This window comes from Anomaloglossus baeobatrachus, chromosome 1 (assembly GCF_048569485.1).
Source record: "Anomaloglossus baeobatrachus isolate aAnoBae1 chromosome 1, aAnoBae1.hap1, whole genome shotgun sequence".
In the NCBI taxonomy this organism is placed as follows: domain Eukaryota; kingdom Metazoa; phylum Chordata; class Amphibia; order Anura; family Aromobatidae; genus Anomaloglossus; species Anomaloglossus baeobatrachus.
The window spans coordinates 873,107,786-873,130,342 of record NC_134353.1 but is presented as its reverse complement, the minus strand read 5'-3'; positions in this window follow the sequence as shown (position 1 = coordinate 873,130,342).

Sequence of the window (22,557 nt, the reverse complement as noted above, 5' to 3'; positions counted from 1 at the left end):
ATCTACTTTGTCTTGAAGTATGGCAAGCTGCAACATGTATTATAGCACATGAAACAATGTTTTATAGCACAATGTATTATGGCAGGATGATTTATGGCACATTGTTTTATGGCACATGACAAAATGTAAAATGGCACAATGCATTATGGTACTTCTATTTCAGGACAATCTATCTCTTCGACGATGATTGGTCTCTAACTAATACATGCATACCTGGATTTCAGAATGCCTGTTGTTATTTAACTTTTTTTGGGGGGGGGGAGGGGCATGCAGACTTTTGCTATGGGGCCCCATAATTTCTATGTACGCCCCTGTAGGCAGATAGTTACTATTTATCTCTGTTCTGCCTGGCACTGATCTCTGTTGGCTTAAAGCAGTTACAAACCGCTCCTGCTAGCGATTCTGTGAGGAGCCAATTGTCAATTAGCATGGTGTTGGCAGTGATGACCCGTTGACAGAGCAGCCCAAAAAAAGAAGAGCTGCTTTGTTGATGTTGAGTCAAGTGAAGCATCAGAACCACTGGCAGAAGTCGTCCGAGATTCCCCTGAGCTGGCAGAGATTGGCGCTGGCAATATCTTAGCCCCATAAGGAAAAAATACGAAAGTTCTGGATAACCCTTTTAATTTAAAAAAAATGTTTTACATTTTTGTTACCTTCACACATTTTCGCTTTCAATTTCTTAGCTTCTTTTCTGTGTGAAACTGGAGGTTGTGAGGATAACATGATCTGACCTGTTCTGTCTTTTTATTTCAAGGTATGGAAGAGACCTCCCTCAGTTTGGCTCACCTGAAGGATAAAACTTTTTCCATAAGGAACCCATCATGTTCTGTTTTTTCCTGTTTACCTTTATGCTTTTTTATTAAAGGGAACTTGCCAACAGATTTGAACCCTATAAGCTTCAGCAATTACTAGTGAGTCCTTATATACAGCATTCTAGAATATAGTACATATATATGTCCTTCATCTTATAGGGGTCAAATCTGGTGATAGGTTCCCTCTAAAGTTGTGCAATTTTGATTCATGCTACCTTGGTTTGGCCGGTCCACCATGGCAGTGGATGTTCACTTCTGTGCCCAGCCTCCTCGACTCCCTTGGAGCTTACTAGGTCACGTGATGTTACTGTAGGAGGTTGTCGTGTTACCCCCACTGAGTTTTATACTATGTGTATTATGCCAAGTGTATTTTATATAGACTGTGCTGCTGCGGGAGAATGCAGTTCCCCAATGAAGCAGAGCCGCCACTGTATAGCAGCTTTGCTTAGCACTGAGGCCTGGTAAGGTCAACTATATGCCTATGTAATGTTACTGTGTGTAAATGTATTGCCGATGTATATGGTAATGCAAAGTGTAATCTGTTATATGTGGTAAATGTATTAGGCAGATAAGCTTTAGGGTAGAATATACAGTAGGTTGTAATAGAAGTAGCAGAGGGGAGAATGTTAAGTAGGCTGCGGTGTAAAGTATAGCAATGGTATATAGATAGACTTTGTTAGTAATAGATATACCAGTATCAGATACTTCTTGGTTACAGAGGGAGCTGGGAGCAAAGGTGGGAGGAGTAACAGATGGCCAGAGGGTTGGTTGTAGAGACAGGCATGTAAAGCAGGAGTTCTGTAGTGGGGTTCCTGAAGTAAAGACGTGACCTTTTAACTTGGGTCCATCACAAATCCGTAGGTATCCTTCGAGGGTCCAGAGCCTACAACTCACATCCGGAACGGTTTAGAAAAGTCCACGGACTAGACAAATGTCCAGAGAGAGTTCCTCAGGATGGGTGTAGCGCCCCTGAGCCACTCAGGGCACTACAGGGAACTCTGTTCTCCCGGGGATGGAGGACCCCCTCGGTCCTGTAACACCTGTGCCAGCAACAGCAACACACACCTAAATTCCCAGTTCCCACACCACACCAGGAGGCACTGCTAGTCAAATAGGGGCAGCGCCACTCAGTGGGCAGAGCCTGACCAGGAACTAGGCAGCCTGGTGGGGGGGGAAGAAAGGGAGTCTGGAGAAATGTAGTGAAGGGAGCAGATGTGCCTCAAGCTGGGTCTGTGTAACGGTGACCCTGGGGCACGGGAGTCAGGTTGCCAGCAGAGGGCAAATGAGTACCTCTGGGCCAGAGTCAAGACCCCAGGGACGGTACAAGGGAGCACCACTGGAACCTGGGCACGCACGGGGCACAGGGCCCTAGGTCAGGCATCAGTTTCATACGGCCTGGCAATTACCTGCACGGTGAAGGCTCTCCAGGGGCCTCACTGACCTTACAAATCCAGGGGCATCAGCAGTAAACTAGGATCGGCGTTCGGACACTTACCTCTCCACAGGGTCCGCACTGCCAGCTGAACGGAGAGACCGCTGTATCACAGCTGGGGGACCCCCAAAGTTTAAGGCTTCGGGGTCTCAACTACACTGAAAGTGCCAGTGATAGAGCACCCAGGTCACCAACTGGCACTGGCAATACTGTACTAGAACCAGCACCCGAAGGTCCACAGTGAGTAAGGACTGTTTAATGCCATCTACGGACTGGCCTCCCTTATTACTGCACGATACATCTCCCAGGCTCGGCCCTACCTGAGGAGGGCCTAACATCATTGCTGCAACCACCACCAGCCCTGGGAGTACCCACATTCAGCAGCGGCGGTTCTCCACCCTTAACCGCAACCCGCTGGTGGCGTCACGTACACTACCTTTCATGCCTACTTAAAATAATTCCCCTTTTACAAAAGAATCCCCAGGGCACAGGACCGGGCAACAGCCACCAGAGTGACATTCCCATTTGCAACCGCCAGGGACCGAGAACCCCCTTCCCTGGGCGACACACGGGCCTAAGGAAATTGAGAGACTAGAAGGCATCTAAGGCACTGAGAGGACGACGGGTAGCAGCAGAGAGAAAAACAGGGGAAAAGCGGAGGCATAGGCCCGGCAATTGGAGGACTAGGTCCCAGTCAGTGGGATAGGCCAGATGGAGTACCACGGGAAAAAGTGGCAGCAGAACTGTTCAAGTATGGCCATGTCTGTCGTAGAGGTGCAAGAAGTAATAAACCATTTACAGTTATTTTGACCAGTATTCTCCAGTGTCCTGTGCCCATCTACCATATCTACAATGGCAATCGGCGGCGGGGTGAAGAGTAGACTAAGTGTTGCACATGTGACGCCCTGGCCTATCAGGTCATCACAGGGTATTGTGCAATCTGCCCTTCTGCACAGTATCCACTCCTCCTTGGTTACGGCTCCTGGTCCTTTGGTGTTGCTAACAGCTTAGCCACTCAAAATCCTAGGAACACTTTACACCGAACCCACCAGACACACAATTGGGGGGCCTGAAGGGAATAGGGCCGCCCACATGGGGTTTGGTGGGGTAAAGTGAGAAAGTGGCTAAAAAGTAAAACAGGAGTGAAAGGAGTAGGAGGTGGAAGGTGACTCTCTGGGAGAGAGAGGTCACCGGTCCGGAGCAGGGCTCCTGGAGTTTACTAGGTGGCAGACGTTGGTCTGAGCCTGGTAGAAGCTGGAACCCTGGTCGCAGGGGATCACGTCAAGGGGCACGGACTGCCGAGGAGGGCAGTTGGAGGCCTTGTGCCATCACCGGGCAGGGGCCAGGGCACGACGGCGTACGTGCACACTAGGCCTGGAAGTAGCTTCACGCGTCCCGGTAATTTACCCGACGGGGGTGAAGACTTCAAAATTCATCCCCAACCAGCTCCAAAATCGGGGTACTAGCGCACCTATGGGATAGGACTTTCCCAAATTCCAGTCCAAAGAAATCCTACGCGTGAACCCTGACAGCAAGCTCACTCCGTTAGCCATACGGGTGAGCGGGAACCGAAAAGTTTCAAGCTTGAGGGTCCAACTAGTGAGAAGGTGCCACGGAAAAGGCCACAGGCTAACAGCAACACCAAGGGCACGGATCCACACGTGCTTCCTCCATGCTGCAGTGGTGCTCAGAATTCTGGTTTACAAGCTGTTGGAGTTGTTATTCTTGGACTGAGTGAGTACACTGAAAAGCCCCTTTTCCTCTACCCAACGGCACCCCAAACACCAACACCCAACGGGCCCCAGGGCACAAATCCCCTACCTACGGAGGGGTTAAACATCCTGCTGCTACGCCATCGCCACCGGGCTCCCGAACAGCAGCGGTGGTCTCCTACATTATCATGCAGCGTGGGTGGTGTCACGAACTTACACATCCCCTGTACATACCTATCCCTCCCTATTTTGAATTTGAGTGTCCTCGTGGACCCCCGGGTCCGGAGACCCCTCGAGCCACCGCGGCTCCATATCCGAGCGGCTCGTTCGCTGGCACTCTGCCCAAAGCAGTGTACAAGCACTGGCCCTCTCTGGCGACGGATTATGGAACCCTCATAGCCCGGCATCCGCACTATCTTTCATTACAACAGCACAGGCTAGTGACTGGACATTGTGGGATCAAAAAACAGGCATCCCGGATTCTGGGTCGGGAATGCTGTGCTCTTTGCGGGACCAAGTCAGCATGAATGGAATTGTTACTCTGCATTGATTTCTTCTGGTTTTATATGCATGTTTTTGTATTGATAGTTGACTATGATAAGTCCCGTCATACTGTGAAATCCTCCCAGTTTATTTGTTTGTTGTTTCAGCTAGGGCATTCTAACCATATGAAATCTGTTCATTTCCAGTATGTTGTGATCATTATAGGAACTTGTTTGGGAACCGATCAAGGAACAACAATGCATGCCAAAATATGAGGAGCTGAACTGAGGCCAAAATAAATGTACTGAGTTAAGCACGACGAAGAATGTATAAATGAGCAATAAATTCACTGGTCTCATGACATCTGTAAAGATGCACAGTAAAAAATGAATAAAGGAAGCCAGGAAAATAAATAGGAAATGTGTCATCTACTTTGTAGATCACCAAAGGCTATATCACGTGGGCAGTTACACACATGGTACGTGCAAACGTTAAGCAAATTACAGGACTCTGAAAAGACAGACTGGGTAAACACTTGACTCCTATTACACTGAACACCACTCGCACTTCACAGAATATACTTCCTCACGTCTGTCATGATTAATATACAAACTGCCTACAATATGGCAATGTACCCAATTTGTAAGTCTTAAGCCCGCTTTACACGCTGCAATGTATCTTACAATGTGTTGGCAGGGTCACGTCGTAAGTGACGCACATCCGGCATCGTAAGGTACATTGCAGTGTGTGACAGGTACGTGCGATTGCGATTGAGCGGTAAAACATTCATCGCATGCACATCGTTCATTTCTCTAGAATTGAACGTCAGATTGTTCATCGTACCCGTGGTAGCACACATCGTAGTGTGTGACACCCCGGGAACGATGAATAGATCTTACCTACATCCTGTGGCTCCCGGCCAGCAATGCGGAAGGAAGGAGGTGGGCGGGATGTTTACGTCCCGCTCAGCTCCGCCCCTCCGCTTCTATTGGCCGGCTGCCGCGTGACGTCGCTGGGACGCCGAACGTCCCTCCCACTCCAGGAAGTGGACGTTCGCCGCCCACAGCAAGGTCGTATGGAAGGTAAGTACGTGTGACGGGGGTTGGTCGTTTGTGCGGCGCATGAAACAAATTGAACGTGCCGCACGTACGATGGGGGGCGGTTACGATCGCATATGATATCGTATGCTGGATCGTAAGGTGTAAAGCAGGCTTTATATACTCACTGGAGATCAAAATTAGAGAAAAACACACAATTTCCTAAATGTTAAGGTCATTGTGTAGTCCTATGTGATTATATCCTAACATGAGTAAACTAGTAAACTATCAATATTTTAAGCTTATTTCATAAATCGATTTTTTTCAACAGCACATAATAAAAATGTAAATAAGATAAATGAAGAAAAAAAACACTGATCAAAATTAGAGAACACTTTCACATACCTGCAAGTTATTGGTGTTAATCTGGCACCTTGTGCTAATTTCCTTAATTATCTGACAAACCCTATGTAGCTGGCAGCCTAACTTTCTAGTTTGCATTGACTTTGCAAAAATGGTGTGCCATCCCAAAGTGACTGAAACCCTTCAGCAGCAGTTGTCCAGATGAAGGCCAAAGGGGTGACCCTATCAGCGATAGCAAGAGAAGTTGATTGTTAAGTCTGTGGTTTTGAGACTATTGCCTATTTACAATATTACAAACTCTTTCAAGTCCCTAAGACCCTAACTAAAACTTAACATTTAATGATAATTCTAAAAGGTAAAATACCACAATTCATGTGAACAATGTGACTCGGTGCACAGAAGAGAGAGGGAAACTCAGTCCCTACAATGTTCACTCCCTCCTGCGTCCTACCTAGTCGTGGAGGTTGGCACCCTAAAGATACGTAGTGGCGCCCCCACTCACCGACGGCTGTCCCTGCTATGTCCCTGTGAACCCCTAAACACAAAGATAAAGTGCAGTGCGCATACATAAAGTGCAGTACATATACATAAAGTGAAATTGTGCAAATATAGGGTTCACAATAAACCTCCAAATTCAGGAGGTCACGATCGTTCTCAATGAGAACCTATATTAAAGCAGGGAGATTGATTGTACTTAGCTTATTCTGCCTCATGCCTCAACGCGTTTCCCCATTTCATGGTTCATCAGGAGGCCGATATCAACTTGTTGTGGCTCGATATACCTATAGCAGCCAGTATGCTGCTAGATTTTCATGATGCTAAGCATCCCCTTAGCATCAACCTCCACGGCTAGGTAGCACGCAGGAGGGAGTGGACATTATAGGGACTGAGTTTCCCTCTCTCTTCTGTGCACCGAGTCACATTGTTCACATGAATTGTAGTATTTTACCTTTTAGAATTATCATTAAATGTTAAGTTTTAGTTAGGGTCTTATGAATATTTATATACATACCTATTGACTAGTGAGTTGACTCTCCCAACAAGGCTGGTCACCCACGAAAGACAAATGCAAAAGAGGACAGGATAATGAGGAGAATCTCCATGGTTAATCGTTTCAACACTGCAGCTGGAATTGCTTGCCAGTGCAGCATTGAACATGGTAAGGATCTGTCTCTTTATACAGTGTCACGACGTTTTAGAGCATTTGGACTGAAAACCCACTCTGCAGTGACCAAGCCACTCATTAGCAGAAAGAATCAAAAGGAGCATGCTGAGTGGACAGAAGAGAAGTGGTCCACAGTTCATTTTAGTGATGAAAGCAAGTTTAATTTATTTAGGTCTGACAGGAGGCAATATGTTTGTTGACAAACTGGGGAAAGACCAAACACAAAGTGTGTTAAGAAGTCAGTGAAAGATGGCAGAGTTATTGTCATGGTTTGGGGAATGTTTTCTGCAGCAGGACTTGGACCTCTCATACAGCTACATGGCAGAGTGAATGCAACTGTGTAGCAGAACCTTCTTCAACAACACGTGGTTGCTTACTTGCGTTCATTACTCAATCAGCCAGCAATTATCATGCAGGACAATCCCCCTGTCACACAGCAAAATGGGTAAAACAGTTCCTTGAAAAAGAAAACATTGAAACAATGAAATGGCCAGCCCAAAGTCCTGATCTAAATCCAATAGAAAACCTCTGGAAAATCCTTGGTGACAAAGTTATGGACAAGAAACCCACAACAGTCAAAGAACAGTGGAAGAGCTGCAAGAAGAGTGGACCAAAATCACACCAGAGCAGTGTGAGAGACTAGTGATGTCCTATGGCTGCAGATGTGCTGAAGTATTAAAAATAAAGGCTGGTACACTTCCTACTGATTGGTGGCTGTTGGTACCTTCAGAACATTTAGTTAGTTTAGTTTAGACCAAAACCTTATTGAGCATCTTTGAGGCATCCGTAAACATGTATTTGATTTGTAATATACTGTATATATACATATAATATATATATATATATATATATATATATATATATATACTGTATATTACAAATCAAATACACCCCTCACATTTTTTTAAAATATTTTACTATATATTTTTATGGGACAACACTGGAGATATGACACTTTGATACAAAGCAGTCAGTGTACAGATTGTATACCAGTGTAGATTTGTGTGACCTTTAAATAGCGCAAGACACAGGCATTAATGTCTAAACTGCTAGTAACAAAAGTGAGTACACCCCTAAGTGAAAATGGCCAAATTTTGTCCGATTAGCCATTTTCCCTCCCCGGTGTCATGTAACTCATTAGTGTTACAAGGTCTCAGGTGTGAATGGGGAGCAGGTGTGTTAAATTTGGTGTTATTGCTCACACACTATCTCATATTGGTCACTGGAAGTTCAACATGGCATCTCATGGCCAATAATTCTTTGAGGATCTAACAAAAAAGAATTGTTGCTCTACATAAAAATGGCCTAGGCTATAAAAAGCTTGCCAACACCCTGGGACTGAGCTGCAGCATGGTGGCCAAGACCATACAGCAGTTGAAACAAGACAAGATCCACTAAATGAGGCCTTGCCATGGTCGACCAAACAGGCTGAGTACACGTGCTCAGCGTGATACCCTGGGGTTGCTTTTTCAAAATATACATATAAATGCTGCCAGCATTCCTGCAGAGGTTAAAAGGGTGTAAGATCCGTCTGTCAGTGTTCAGATCAAACGCACCACACTGCATCAAATTGGTTTCTATGGCTGTTGTGCCAGAAGGAAGCCTCTTCTAAAGATGATGCACAAGAAACTCCCAAATAGTTTGCTGAAGACAAGCAGACTAAGAACATGGATTACTGGAATCATGTTCTGTGGGCTGATGAAACCAAGATAAACTTATTAGGTTCAGATGGTGTCAATCAGTTGAGGAGTACAAAGACAAGTGTGTCTTTCCTACAGTCAAGCATGGTGGTGGAAGTGTCATGGTTTGGAGCTGCATGAGGTTAGCTAAAGTATTATTGAGGGAACCATAAATGTTACAGGGCAGTATTCCGACATGATAATGACCCCAAACACACCTCCAAGACCACCATTGCCTTGCTAAAGAAACTGAGGGTAAAGGTGCTGGGCTGGCCAAGCGTGTCTCCAGACCAAAACCACTTTGAGCATCTTTGAGGCATCCTTAAACAGAAGGTGGAGGAGCACAAGGTGTCTAACATCTATCCGCCCCATGATGTCGTCATAGACAAGTGAAAGTAGATTGCAGTGGCTCTTGTAAAGCTCTAGTGAAATCCATTCCTAAGAGAATTAAGGCAATGCTTGAAAATAATGGTGTCCACACAAAATATTGACAATTTGGGCAAAATTTGGCTATTTTCACTTAAGGGTGTACTGACTTTTGTTACCAGAGGTTTAGACATTAATGGCTTATCTTGAGTTAGTTATTGTTATTTATTGAGTGTCTTGAGTTTTTTAGAGGACACCAAATTTACACTGTTATAAAAGCTGTACAATGGCTACATTACATTGCATAAAAGTGTCATATCTTCAGTGTTGGCTCCTGAAAAGATATAATAAAACATTTACAAAAAATGTGAGGGTGTATTCTAGTGATGAGCGAGTACCAAAAAGCTCGGGTGCTCGAGGCTCGGGCCGAGCATCCCAAGATACTCGTGTACTCGGCCCGAGCACCGAGCCCAATGTTATCCTATGGGAGACCTGAGTATTTTTATGAAATGACCCCCGGCAGCATGTAGAAACCCTAAAAATGTCACAAAAGTCTCAGAAGAGTGCTCAAATGACATGGCAACAGCATGGGGAAGACCCCTTGAAGCATTTATCACTCAAAAGTCACAGCTGTGAACAATTTTGTCCGAGTTTTACGCCATTTTTACGGACTCACCAGAAAACCTTCCAAAATGACACCAAAATGAATTTTCATGGCGGAAATGTTAAGGGCACATACCCAATAGTGAGATAGAGCTGGTGTATGTTACTTTTTGAGATTACATGAAAGATTTTATGTGAAAACATTGTGTGGCACTCCGATGTCCAAAACGCACGTTTTGTGCTTTTTACTAGCGATGTCGGTCATTTTTTTTTTCATTCTATTTCCCTCAGTCCGTCAGTCGGTCTCTCTGTCTGTCTGTCTCTCTCTGTCTGTCTGTCGGTCTCTCTCTATCTTGTCTGTCCCCCTCTCACAGTCTGTCGGTCAGTCTCCCCCCTCTCTCATACTTACCGTTCCCCGATCACTGCCGCGGCGCTGCACAGCTGTTCACTAAACTCCGGCGGCTTTTCCTCTTTTGAAAAAGCCGGCCGCTCATTAAACAATCTCGTATTCCCTGCTTTCCTGCTTTTCGGCGCCTATGATTGGTTGCAGTGAGACACGCCCCCACGCTGAGTGACAGGTGTCTCACTGCACCCAAACACAGCAGCCGGTGGGTGTGTGTATACTGTGCAGTGAAATAAATAATTAAATAATTAAAAAAAACGGCGTGCGGTCCCCCCAATTTTAATACCAGCCAGATAAAGCCATATGGCTGAAGGCTGGTATTCTCAGGATGGGGAGCTCCACGTTATGGGGAGCCTCCCAGCCTAACAATATCAGTCAGCAGTCGCCCAGAATTGCCGCATACATTAGATGCGACAGTTCTGGGACTGTACCCGGCTCTTCCCGATTTGCCCTGGTGCGTTGGCAAATCAGGGTAATAAGGAGTTATTGGCAGCCCATAGCTGCCACTAAATCCTAGATTAATCATGTCAGGCGTCTCCCCGAGAAACCTTCCATGATTAATCTGTAAATTACAGTAACTAAACACACACACACACACACACACACATGAAAAAATCATTTATTAGAAATAAAAAACACAAACCAATTCCCTCGTAACCAATTTAATAAGCCCCAAAAAGCCCTCCATGTCCGGCGTAATCCACGGACCTCCAGCGTCGCTTCCAGCTCTGCTGCATGGAGGTGACAGGAGCTGCAGCAGACACCGCCGCTCCTGTGAGCTCCACGCAGCAAATGAGGTGAGTAGCGCGATCAGCTGAGCTGTCACTAAGCTTATCCGCGGCCACCGCTGGATCCAGCGTTAGCCGTGAGTTACCTGACTGACAGCAGCTGATCGCGCTACTCACCTCAGTTGCTGTGTGAAGCTGACAGGAGCGGCTGTGTATTCTGCAGCTCCTGTCACCTGCATGCAGCAGAGCTGGAAGCGACGCTGGAGGTCCGTGGATTACACCGGACATGGAGGGCTTTTTGGGGCTTATTAAATTGGTTACGAGGGAATTGGTTTATGTTTTTTATTTCTAATAAATGATTTTTTCAGGTGTGTGTGTGTGTATTTACTGTAATTTACAGATTAATCATGGAAGGTATCTCGTGGAGACGCCTGACATGATTAATCTAGGACTTTTTGGCAGCTATGGGCTGGCATTAACTCCTTATTACCCCGATTTGCCAACGCATCAGGGCAAATCGGGAAGAGCCGGGTACAGTCCCAGAACTGTCGCATCTAATGTATGCGGCAATTCTGGGCGGCTGCTGACTGATATTGTTAGGCTGGGGGGCTCCCCATAACGTGGGGCTCCCCATCCTGAGAATACCAGCCTTCAGCCGTATGGCTTTATCTGGCTGGTATTAAAATTGGGGGGACCGCACGCCGGTTTCTTTAATTATTTAAATATTTATTTCACTGCACAGTATACACACGCCCACCGGCTGTTGTGATTGGGTGCAGTGAGACAGCTGTCACTCAGCGTGGGGGGCGTGTCTTGTGGCGCCCCTGAGGCTTCCGTCGCCACAGGAACATTGCACCCCATCCAGCGGTGTGATGTCCCATTCTGGGTAAGGAAAGGAGTGAACGCCGGTCCCCAGGCAAATTTACACTACACCCATTGTTAGGTACACACTGGGACCAGGGACAGTGGCAGAAACCCTCCCATGCTGCATGCTGGGAGGGGCCGTAAGACCCATCCCTGCTCCTATAGGGCACAGCTTAGCAATTGGGGAGGTGGGAGGAGCCACCAGAGAGCAGACAGGGAAAGGAAGGTCAAGTTTAGTCAGATAGAGAGAGAGGGGAGAAGGAGGAGGAGGTCTGCGGGAGGCAGACGAGAAGGAGAAGAAGAAAGAGAGCTCTAGTCAGACAGGAGCTAAGAGAAGAAAGTGACGCTTCCTGGTGAAGAACCTGGGACTCAGAGGGTCCAGGTGACACCAAGCAGAGGAAGAGAAGGGATTCCAGGGCCACAGAGAGCTTTTGAGCTGGTGGCCTGTTCCACAGGAACATCGGTGGAGGGATCAAGCTGCAACAGGGGACGGTCCCTAGAAACCGGAGGAGTGAAAAATCATCTCCAACAGTAAAAACCGAGGCCCAGGGAAAGTTGCAAACTCCCAGGGCCACAGCCCACAGCAGAACCTCTGGAAAAGGGGCAAATAACCGTCAGACGAGCTCCCAGCCTGGAGGCTGTTGTGGAGGCCGAGCCAGGTTCATCCTACAAAGGCAAGGTTTAGGGAGACAGCTGCAGACAGAGACACCTGAGAGAAGGGTACCGGCTTTCATTCCAGGAATTACCCAGGATTGGCGGAGGTCCCTGACAGTGGGTCTCAGCAGTCCAGAGGCACCAGTGTGCTTAAGCCCAGGAAGTGTGAGTAAAGACCTTGGAATTGCACCCTCTGGTGTTGTCTCACTTATTGTCGCCTTCATAGACTTCCACCACACCATAGACTCTCACGAGCACCAACTGTGCCCTGGGGTATTGCTCCACCTGTGGGGAGCAGTACCATCATTGCTGCCATTCCATCACCCCGGAGGCCTCATACAGCAGCGGCGGCTTAATAGCCGCATACCACAGGTGGCGTCACGAACACAAACTTTATTCCCCCCCAACACTGCAGCCATATTTAATTGACACCCACCAGGGTCACGGAGCCGGGCCCCGCCACCACTGACGACCCCCGGACTAGTCCGGCCTGGCACCGGGTGTCCCATAGCCCTGGGGTGGGCGAGTCATGTCTCACTGCAACCAATCATAGGCGCCTGTGGGCGGGGAAAGCAGGGAATACGAGATGGCTGTGTGCAGAGCACAGCGCGCCCACCGGTATAAAGGCTCGGTCACGCTGTGCGGGCCGGCCAATCACTGCAATTCCACAACTAACAGGGCTGTGGCATTGCAGTGGTCTGCCAGCCAATCCCTGCATGAGGGCTGGCTCTCAAAAGAGCGCCAACATGCAGGGATGAAGACCACGAGTACAGCACGAGTATCGCGAAATTACTCGGTACCCGCCGAGTAGCCCGAGTACAGTGATACTCGTGCGAGTACCGAGTAGTGACAAGCGTACTCGCTCATCACTAGTGTACTCACATTTGTGATATACTGTGTATAGAAGGAACAAGGTGAAGAAGAAGACCAGCAACTCGATGGCTTTATACAATCAAGAAAACGGCAGAGACAATCCTGGTGGACCTATCTAGGCTTGCAAAAGATCGATCTTCCTACAAAGCGTTCATTCATAAAGTGGCTCAAGGATATAAGGATATCGTGGCTCAAGATATTTTAATTTGAGGGTATTTGTGAGTTAGCATAAATGTTAAAAGTGGCCAAATCAACAGTTTGGTACATTCTGCAAGAAAAGAGTGCACTGGTGAGCTTGGGAACTCAAAAAGACCTGGATGTCCATGGAAGACAAGACAGTGGTGGATGATCACAGAATCTTTTCCATGCTGAAGAAAAACCCCTTCACAATATCCACTCAAGTGAAAAACACTCTCCAGGATGTAGGTGTTTTAGCATCTAAGGCTATCATAAGAAGATTTCATGAGAGCAAATACAGATGGTTTACCACAAGGTACAAACCTTTAATCAGACTTAAAATAGAAAGGCCGGATTAAACTTTGCCCAATAAAACATCTAAAGAAACCAGTCCAGTCTTGTAAAAGCATTCTTTGGATAGATGAAGTTAAGATCAACCTGTACCAGAATGATGGGAAAGAGAAGGTTTGGACAACACATCCTCTATAACAAATAGTGGAGGCAGTGTAATGGTCAGGCATGCATGGTTTCTTGTGGTCTTGGGTCACTAGTGTTTATTGATGATGGGACTAAAGAAAGAAGTAGCAGGATGAATTCAGTAGTGTAGCGGGTGATATTTTCTGCTCAGATACAGTACAACCAAATACAGAAAGGTTGATTGACGATGCTTCACAGTACAGATGGACAATGGCTCAAAACATACAATGAAAGCAACACAGGAGTTATTTAAGACAAAGAAATGGAATATTCTGTAATGTCCAAGTCAATCACAAGATCTCAACCCCATTGAGATGCACTTCACATGCTTAAGTCAAAACTTAAGACAGAAATACCCACAAACAAGCAACAACTGAAGTCAGCTGCAGTAAAGGCTTTGAGTTGGGCACATGTAGAGGTAACGGTTGAGACTGGCCCAGACTGGGAGGAGTTATATCTGCAGAAAAGAGAGCTGTTTTCGGTGTCAGTCTGTTAGAACCCAAAGTTTGTTGGTGCTAGACCTAAGGTCTGACAGTTAACACACTGCCATGTTACAGGTGTGTATGTGAAGAGAGAGACAATATTAGATAATGTGTACTGAGAAACCAAAGAACAGTGATGAGAAACATGATAGACTACAGCCTTTAATAGACCGGTAAGCTTAATAGACCGGAACCAAGGGCAGGGAGGCCAATTAAAAGTAAAGGAGAGAGAACCAGGTGAACTAGGAGACCCAAGTAAAGGGAAAAAGATAGGAAGAGAAGGAATTGTATCAGATGTTAGTGATCAGTCGACTACAGTGAAAATGATCTTAATTTTAAATGCTGGAAGTTATGGTTGCCATATTGGGAGGGAGCTGAGGGTGCACCACAGCCAGTATCTGTGACCCTATAAGAATGTACTTGGTTTATAGTGGCGAGGAGCCATACTGACGTGATCTCTCTATGTGAGGCCTCACAAGGCAGTTGGGAACCAAGAGTAGCTGTGAGTGGCCGTAACATTACACCTTTGACCGATGCTTCCATCACAGTAGAAGATGAGTTTTTTTCTGGATTGTTGACTGGACTATTATAGGATCCAAGGCTGTGAGAAGGAAAATGTTGTATGTAACCGAGAAGTACCCATGCCTGCCTAAAGCAAGTGAACTTTACACGAAGAATCTGGCCTATTATGTATGAAGTTATCATCAAGTTCAGTAAAAGATGTATTTTTGGATTTTGGTCTCTTTCAATCAATTCAAAACCATCTGGTTCTGGCCTGCCATATTTAATGGCAACAGGCAGTCTGCAGAGGCGTATCGCCCAAATAATGACCACCACAGAGGCACACACAACTAGCCAGGACCCTCAATTTCATGTAGTGTGGTGGGGCGTAGGAGACCTGAAACTTTCCCATGGCTACCTTTCCTATTCACATTACACTAACTGCGTAAGAATGGCCAGGAACATCACAGTGGCTATAATCATTAATACCTAAGCTACTGTGTGGCACCCCAGGGTTGCCACAGTAACAACACAAAGGGTTAACTCCCCACACACAACACCAAGACCTCCTGGCCAGAAGGGGGAGACCAAGCTGCTTCCCTGTACATTCTGCTGGGGGGGAGGAAATGGTCAGAAGTAGTTTCAGTTTGGAAGTTCAGTGCAGAGCACTGAGGAGAAAGGATCTGCAGGTTGGAGCTGGCTTGAGCTCACCTCAGGATCCACTGACCAATTCCAGGCCTAGCTGAGGGTCTGAGGAAAGGAGAAAGCGTACACAGAGGAACATTCCTGGGAGACAGAGCATTGCTGAGTTCATCCCAGTGGAGCACACAGAACGGATGCTGGATCCGAGACTGCAGGTTACATACTGCATAGTTACCACCAGAGAAGTGAAGATTCCAGATCTTTCACCTGTACCACAGACACAAGCAACATAGGAGAGTTCAGGAACATACAAGTAAGGACTCGAGTTGCCTGTCAGGTCGGTACCTAGGAGCAGAGCAGAAGCAGAGCCGGCTGCATAGTTCACACATCAGCAGGGCCACAAACACACAGTGCAGGCAAGGAAGCCAAAACGGCCCGGCTGGGTGGGAGAAACCCTGAACCCCTCACAGACTCCGTGGACAGTACTCTGCTGAATGCCATCTACAGTAAAGGACAAAGAAACTGCAAAACCGTGAGTCTGCCTGTTTATTGTGCTCGTGTCCTGCTCCCCCCCCATAGACTAACATACTGCCCCGGGGAAAAGGCTCTACCCGTGGGGAGCCGTCCCATCTCAAGCTGCCTTCCATCACCCCGGAGGTTCTGCAGCAGCGGTGGTCATCTCTGATCACATTCCACGGGTGGCGTCACGAACATAACCCCCCCCTTTTATTGTGGAACCAGGGAGCACAGACCGGGTCACGACACCGTGATCCCCTTTCCAGAAGCAACCCCTTGGCCCGGTTCTGGGTATCTCCTTAACCCCTGGCGACACAACTTTGGCGTCACGAACAGGATGCGGACTGGACCCGGCTGCAACCCGGGTGACGTGTGCCTGTAAAGACTTATTGCATCGCATAAAAGACTTGCACTGTGAATTGTTGCAACAAAGAAAGGACTTTAAACTTTGCAAACATACCTGGAAAAATCCAAAAACATCATTGGTAAAATTTTCCAGGCGCCATCTTTAATCGCGCCATTAGCTGCTACGCGCGGGAAAACATCGCGCCAAAACTAAGACTCCGCCTACCGCTTGCAGAGGAGGTGCGCTCGGTGCTGCGACCCGAACGAAAACGCAGAAAAGTGTCCCAGGCTTGCTGTCAAGAAGACTGGTGAAATTAACTAAGGGGGCGCAAAGATGTCGCAGCAGGGAGACGCTGTTGTACCCGGCGGTGCAGCAGCACCTATCATGCCGTTCCTGATGCCGTACACCCCGGGTGCAGTGTGGCTGCCGCAGTACTCAGGTGAGCCCAACACACTTAATGACTTTATCGGAAAGCTAAAAATCTACTACAGCATGTACCCCCTGACAGAAACCCAGCGTGTTGGTATGCTTATGGGACAGTTAACTGGCAATGCCCAGCGGGAGGCTACATCCTGGCCGGACGATGCAAAGGACACTGTAGAGCATATAGTAGCTGGACTAAAAGCAGCTTTTGAATCCACTGCTGGCAGCCGAGCTAAAATGAGGTTCTTTGGATGCAAGCAAAAACCTAGAGAGAGCGCAAGAGACTTTGCCTTAAACTTGCAGGAGGCGCTCAGAGCACTTAAATTAGCAGAACCTGCCTTAGCCCCTGGAGCAGATAAGCTGCTGATAGACCAATTCCTGGATGGACTCTCATCCCCTTCCCACCGGGGACAACTGAGCATGATGGTGATCCAGGATCCAGGACTAACATTTGCCCAGCTAAAGGATAGAGCCATCCGCCTCCAGCAGGTGGAGGAGCCGCAGGATATAGACTCTGTTCAACACCTTACAGTGGCACCCCAGCAGCCAGTAGTGCCGGTGACATCGGCCATGTCAGCGGCTGTTGCTAACCACCTGGAGCCGATCACTAATGAGGCTCTACATCAAAAGCTTGAAGCCCTTACAGACACCGTTGCTTCCATGGCTAGAATCGTCCAGGAGCTGCGTGGATCCAAGTCTGCACCCAAGATTGAGCTGGCGACCAGCAAGGAGGATGTCCCGTGGATGGGGCCTAGGAGATACCAAGCGACGAGAGGACGACCCAGCGACCGCTACCAGCCGGATGGACAGCCCATTTGCCGCCATTGCAATGAGCCAGGTCACTTTGCCCGTGAATGTGCTTTAAATGGGGATGCCCTGGGGAGGCGGGCCGCTCCTCAGGAATGAACTCTCAAGGTCCTTCACCCTGGCACGACAAGTATGTGGGGGGACGTCCAGTCATCCCCATCGTGCTGGATGGCATTCCGCTCAACGCCTTGCTGGACACTGGTTCCCAAATATCATCAATTCCGCATGTCCTTTATAAGAGGTACTGGGCTGATTCAGACGTTAGCAGTGGTCCATCTAATGTTGCATTGAATATATGGGCTAGCAATGGTGAATTAGTACCACAGGTTGGTTTCAGAGAAATGACCATTAAGATTGGGAGAGTAGAATTGCAGAATCAGGGTATTATCATTGTTGATGTTGACCGACGAGAACGTGAACCAACTATGCTGCTAGGAATGAATGTAATTGAAAATTGTTTTGCAGAGGTAATTACTGTCTTGCAGCAGATCGTCGAGACTGCCAAACCTGGGCAACAGAGACTCCTGCAGAAGGAAATTAAAGCCTTAATGCTGAAGCAGCAGGTAGAAATGTCAGGAGGTGAAATTGGCAGTGCAAGGGTAAGTGACCCAATACCTATTGTAATTCCTCCCAAAACAGAAATGCTGGTCTGGTGTAGAGCCGCAATAGGCATCAGAGGGCGAGACTATCAGGCCCTGGTAGAACCCGTGTACTCAGACAGTAGGCCCACTGTACTGACGGCCAGAGGAATAGTTGAGGTACACAGGGGGAGAGTGCCAATACGCCTTCTAAATTGTGGGGAAGATGAGGTCACCCTACCTAAGTATGCTACCATGGCTAAGCTATATACGGTTGATAACAACGCCATCACCACCGTTGAGCCCTTGAAGCCGTCAAATCAGGCGGAGGACAATGGCTCAGAGGGAAAGCTGGAGGATTGGTGCCAAAAGCTACATGTAGGTACCGATTCTACACCCTCCCATCAAAAGCATGGAGTATACAGGGTAGTGAAGGAATATGAACAAATATTCAGCAAACACCCATTAGACTTTGGGCAGATCAAAGGGGTAGAGCACACTATACCCACAGGTAACCATCCACCCATAAAGGAGAGGTATAGACCAGTACCACCGGCTCACTACCAATGCGCCAAAGACATGCTCAAAGAAATGAAAGGAGCAGGGGTAATAAGAGACAGTTGTAGCCCCTGGGCAGCCCCACTAGTGCTAGTTAAGAAAAAAGATGGGACCATGAGGATGTGTGTAGACTACCGACAGATCAACCGCATTACACACAAGGATGCATACCCATTACCTAGGATAGAAGAGTCATTGGCTGCATTAAAATCCGCTACTTACTTTTCCACCCTAGATCTGACTAGTGGGTATTGGCAAGTTCCTGTGGCAGAGGCTGATAAGGAGAAGACAGCGTTCACCACGCCGATGGGCCTCTGTGAGTTCAATTGTATGCCGTTTGGACTCTGCAACGCGCCTGGTACCTTCCAGCGAATGATGGAGTGCTGCCTAGGACATAAGAACTTTGAAACTGTCCTCCTGTACCTGGATGACGTCATAGTCTACTCCAAGACCTATGAACAGCATCTACAAGACCTGGCGGAAGTGTTTGAAGCCTTATCCGGATACGGCATGAAAATCAAGCCATCCAAGTGTCACCTTCTAAAGCCAAGGGTACAGTACCTGGGACATGTCGTGAGCTCAGAAGGGGTAGCACCAGATCCTGAAAAAGTTACCGTGATCAGAGATTGGCCGAGACCCACCAGCGTGAAAGAGGTGAGGCAATTCCTGGGACTGGTAGGCTACTATAGAAGATTTATAAAAGGGTTCACGAAGCTAGCAGCTCCCCTACAAGACATCCTGGTAGGACAGTCAAAGAAGTCTGCAGCCCGAAATCCTCCTTTCCAGTGGAGTGATGAGAGAGAAGAGTCCTTTAAGAAGTTGAAGTGGGCACTGACAGGAGAAGAGATCCTGGCATATCCAGATTACCATCAACCCTTCATTTTGTACACGGATGCCAGCAACGTGGGACTGGGAGCAGTATTGTCTCAAAGGCAGGAAGGCAAGGAGAAAGTTATTGCCTTTGCAAGCAGGAAGCTCCGGCCTACAGAAAGAAACCCAGAGAATTACAGCTCCTTCAAGTTAGAACTACTGGCAGTAGTTTGGGCTGTAACAGAGCGTTTCAAACACTACCTGGCAGCTGCAGAATTTACCATCTTTACTGACAACAATCCGTTGACCCACCTGGACTCTGCAAAACTAGGTGCACTGGAACAGCGGTGGATAGCCCGACTGTCAAACTACAACTTTGTCATCAAGTACAGGGCAGGCCACAAGAATGGGAATGCAGATGCCTTATCCCGGATGCCACACTCGGGGAACGTGGAAGAGGAACCGGAGGGTCTGGAAGAAATTGAGCTGCCGGCCTTTCACCGTCCTAAGGTGGGACAGTATCAACCGAGTGTCTACCAAAAACAACAGCAGGCAACTCTCAACCCATTAGCACACCACGGATGGGCTGACACACAAGACAGCGATCCAGCTGTGAAGCTAGTGAAAGAACTGCTTACACAACAAGGTGCTTACCCTAATCAGAATGCCCCAGCTGAGACGCAACATCTCTGGAAGGAGAGAGGTAAATTGTTCCTGTACCAAGGGAAGCTCTGTAGAAGGCACACCAATCCAAAAACACATGAGTTGGTCTGGCAGATCATTGTGCCCAAGAGAGACGTCAAGATGGTTCTGGAAGCTTACCACAACGGTGCTGGTCATTTTGGTTGGAAAAAGTTGGAAGTGCTCTTAAGAGAAAGATTCTACTGGGTTGGCATGAGAAAATCAATTGAAGATTGGTGTAGAAAATGCGGACCATGCAACCTCAGAAGAAAGGATCAACAGAACCAGAGAGCTCCACTCCAGTCCATAGTAACCAAGCAACCACTCGAGCTAGTCGCATTAGACCACGTCAAGTTGTCACCAAGCCGGTCCGGCTATGTCTATGCCTTAACCATCGTGGACCATTACTCACGCTTCTTAGTGGTGGTACCCGTGAAAGACCTTACAGCTAGAACAGCAGCTAAAGCATTCCAGACATACTTTTGCAGACCCCATGGTTACCCAGAACAAGTCCTTGCAGATCAAGGTCCAGCTTTTGAATCACAGATTTTCCAAGAATTCTGCAACATGTATGGCTGTAAAAAGATCCGCACAACAGCATACCATCCCCAAACAAATGGCTTATGTGAGAAGATGAACCATATTGTGATTGACCTGTTGAAGACCTTACCAGAGTCAGAAAGAAATCAATGGCCAGAGAAGTTGCCAGACCTAGTGGACTTGTACAATCATGTCCCGGTGAGTTCTACAAACTGCACCCCCGCTTACCTTATGCGTGCAAGGCCCGGTAAACTGCCAATTGATTTAGATATGGGAATTCTGAAGCCAGATGCGGAACTTCAAGAATCCAATTGGGATACCCTACGTCAGCAGCAGTATCGCCAAGTACAAGAGTGCGTAGAGAAAAGTCTCCAACAAGCTAGGGGAAGACAGGAGAGAAACTTCAACCAGCATGCTCTAGCAACCCCATTGCAACCTGGTGACCAAGTTCTCAAGAGGAAACGACGCACAAACAAATTGGATAATCAGTGGGAAACCACCCCATATACAGTCTTACCATCAAGTATGGATAATCCCAAAGTGTGTCTCATCAGTAAGGATGAAGGAAGGACATCAGCTGTCGTGTCAAGAGATCAACTCAAACCGTGTCCTGAAACCCTGAAGACACCAGAAGTCACCTTACCCATACAGGTACAACCTGTCAAGAAGGAAGAAGATGTGTTCCATACAGTCTTAGGAGATTTCCCAAAAACATGGCCAAATTACTATGGAGCAGTAGTAGTCCCAATGATCGCCTTCCCTCAAGTGGCGGAACCACAATCAGAACCCATACCACAAGAAGTCCCAAGACATGAGGAACTGGAAGTTGAAACCGTAGAGGAAGAACAGATTCCTGGTCCCAGTGAGCTTGCCAGTCCTACAGTCAGTCCACTATCCTCACAAGTACCAGAAACACCAAATAGGTACACTTCCACTCACACCATTATGCTAAGTACACCCAGTACACCAGCAGTACGCAGGTCACAGCGTAGTACTCAGGGTCAGATACCAGCAAGATATAAAGACTAATGTGGAATTGCATATAAAATGTACATATGTTATAATGTTTATATGAAAAACCGTAACAGTTTAGTGTACAGAAAAGGTGAGAGAAGAGTGGTGTAAGGTGGCAGCACGGAGAGTTACAACTTGATCACATTGTTGGTGGCCCGAGGGCCGTGAGGCCTACTGCACTTATGACCAGAGTAGAGACACCTTTAAGAAGTGTTTGTTGATTGAAATGTTTATTTAATTGCAACGTTAAGACCAAAAGCCCAGTACCTACAGAGACTATACTGTATGAACACTTATATATTTTTGAACATTTTGGACTCTTTTTGAGCTTTAAGGTTTTTGTATTTTTTCCTTTTGAGACTCTGTATATATATAATTGTTGTGATAACTTGTTTGTTTGTTTCACAGTCCCGGAGTACTGTTCTTCACTAAGGGGGAATGTGGCACCCCAGGGTTGCCACAGTAACAACACAAAGGGTTAACTCCCCACACACAACACCAAGAGCTCCTGGCCAGAAGGGGGAGACCAAGCTGCTTCCCTGTACATTCTGCTGGGGGGGAGGAAATGGTCAGAAGTAGTTTCAGTTTGGAAGTTCAGTGCAGAGCACTGAGGAGAAAGGATCTGCAGGTTGGAGCTGGCTTGAGCTCACCTCAGGATCCACTGACCAATTCCAGGCCTAGCTGAGGGTCTGAGGAAAGGAGAAAGCGTACACAGAGGAACATTCCTGGGAGACAGAGCATTGCTGAGTTCATCCCAGTGGAGCACACAGAACGGATGCTGGATCCGAGACTGCAGGTTACATACTGCATAGTTACCACCAGAGAAGTGAA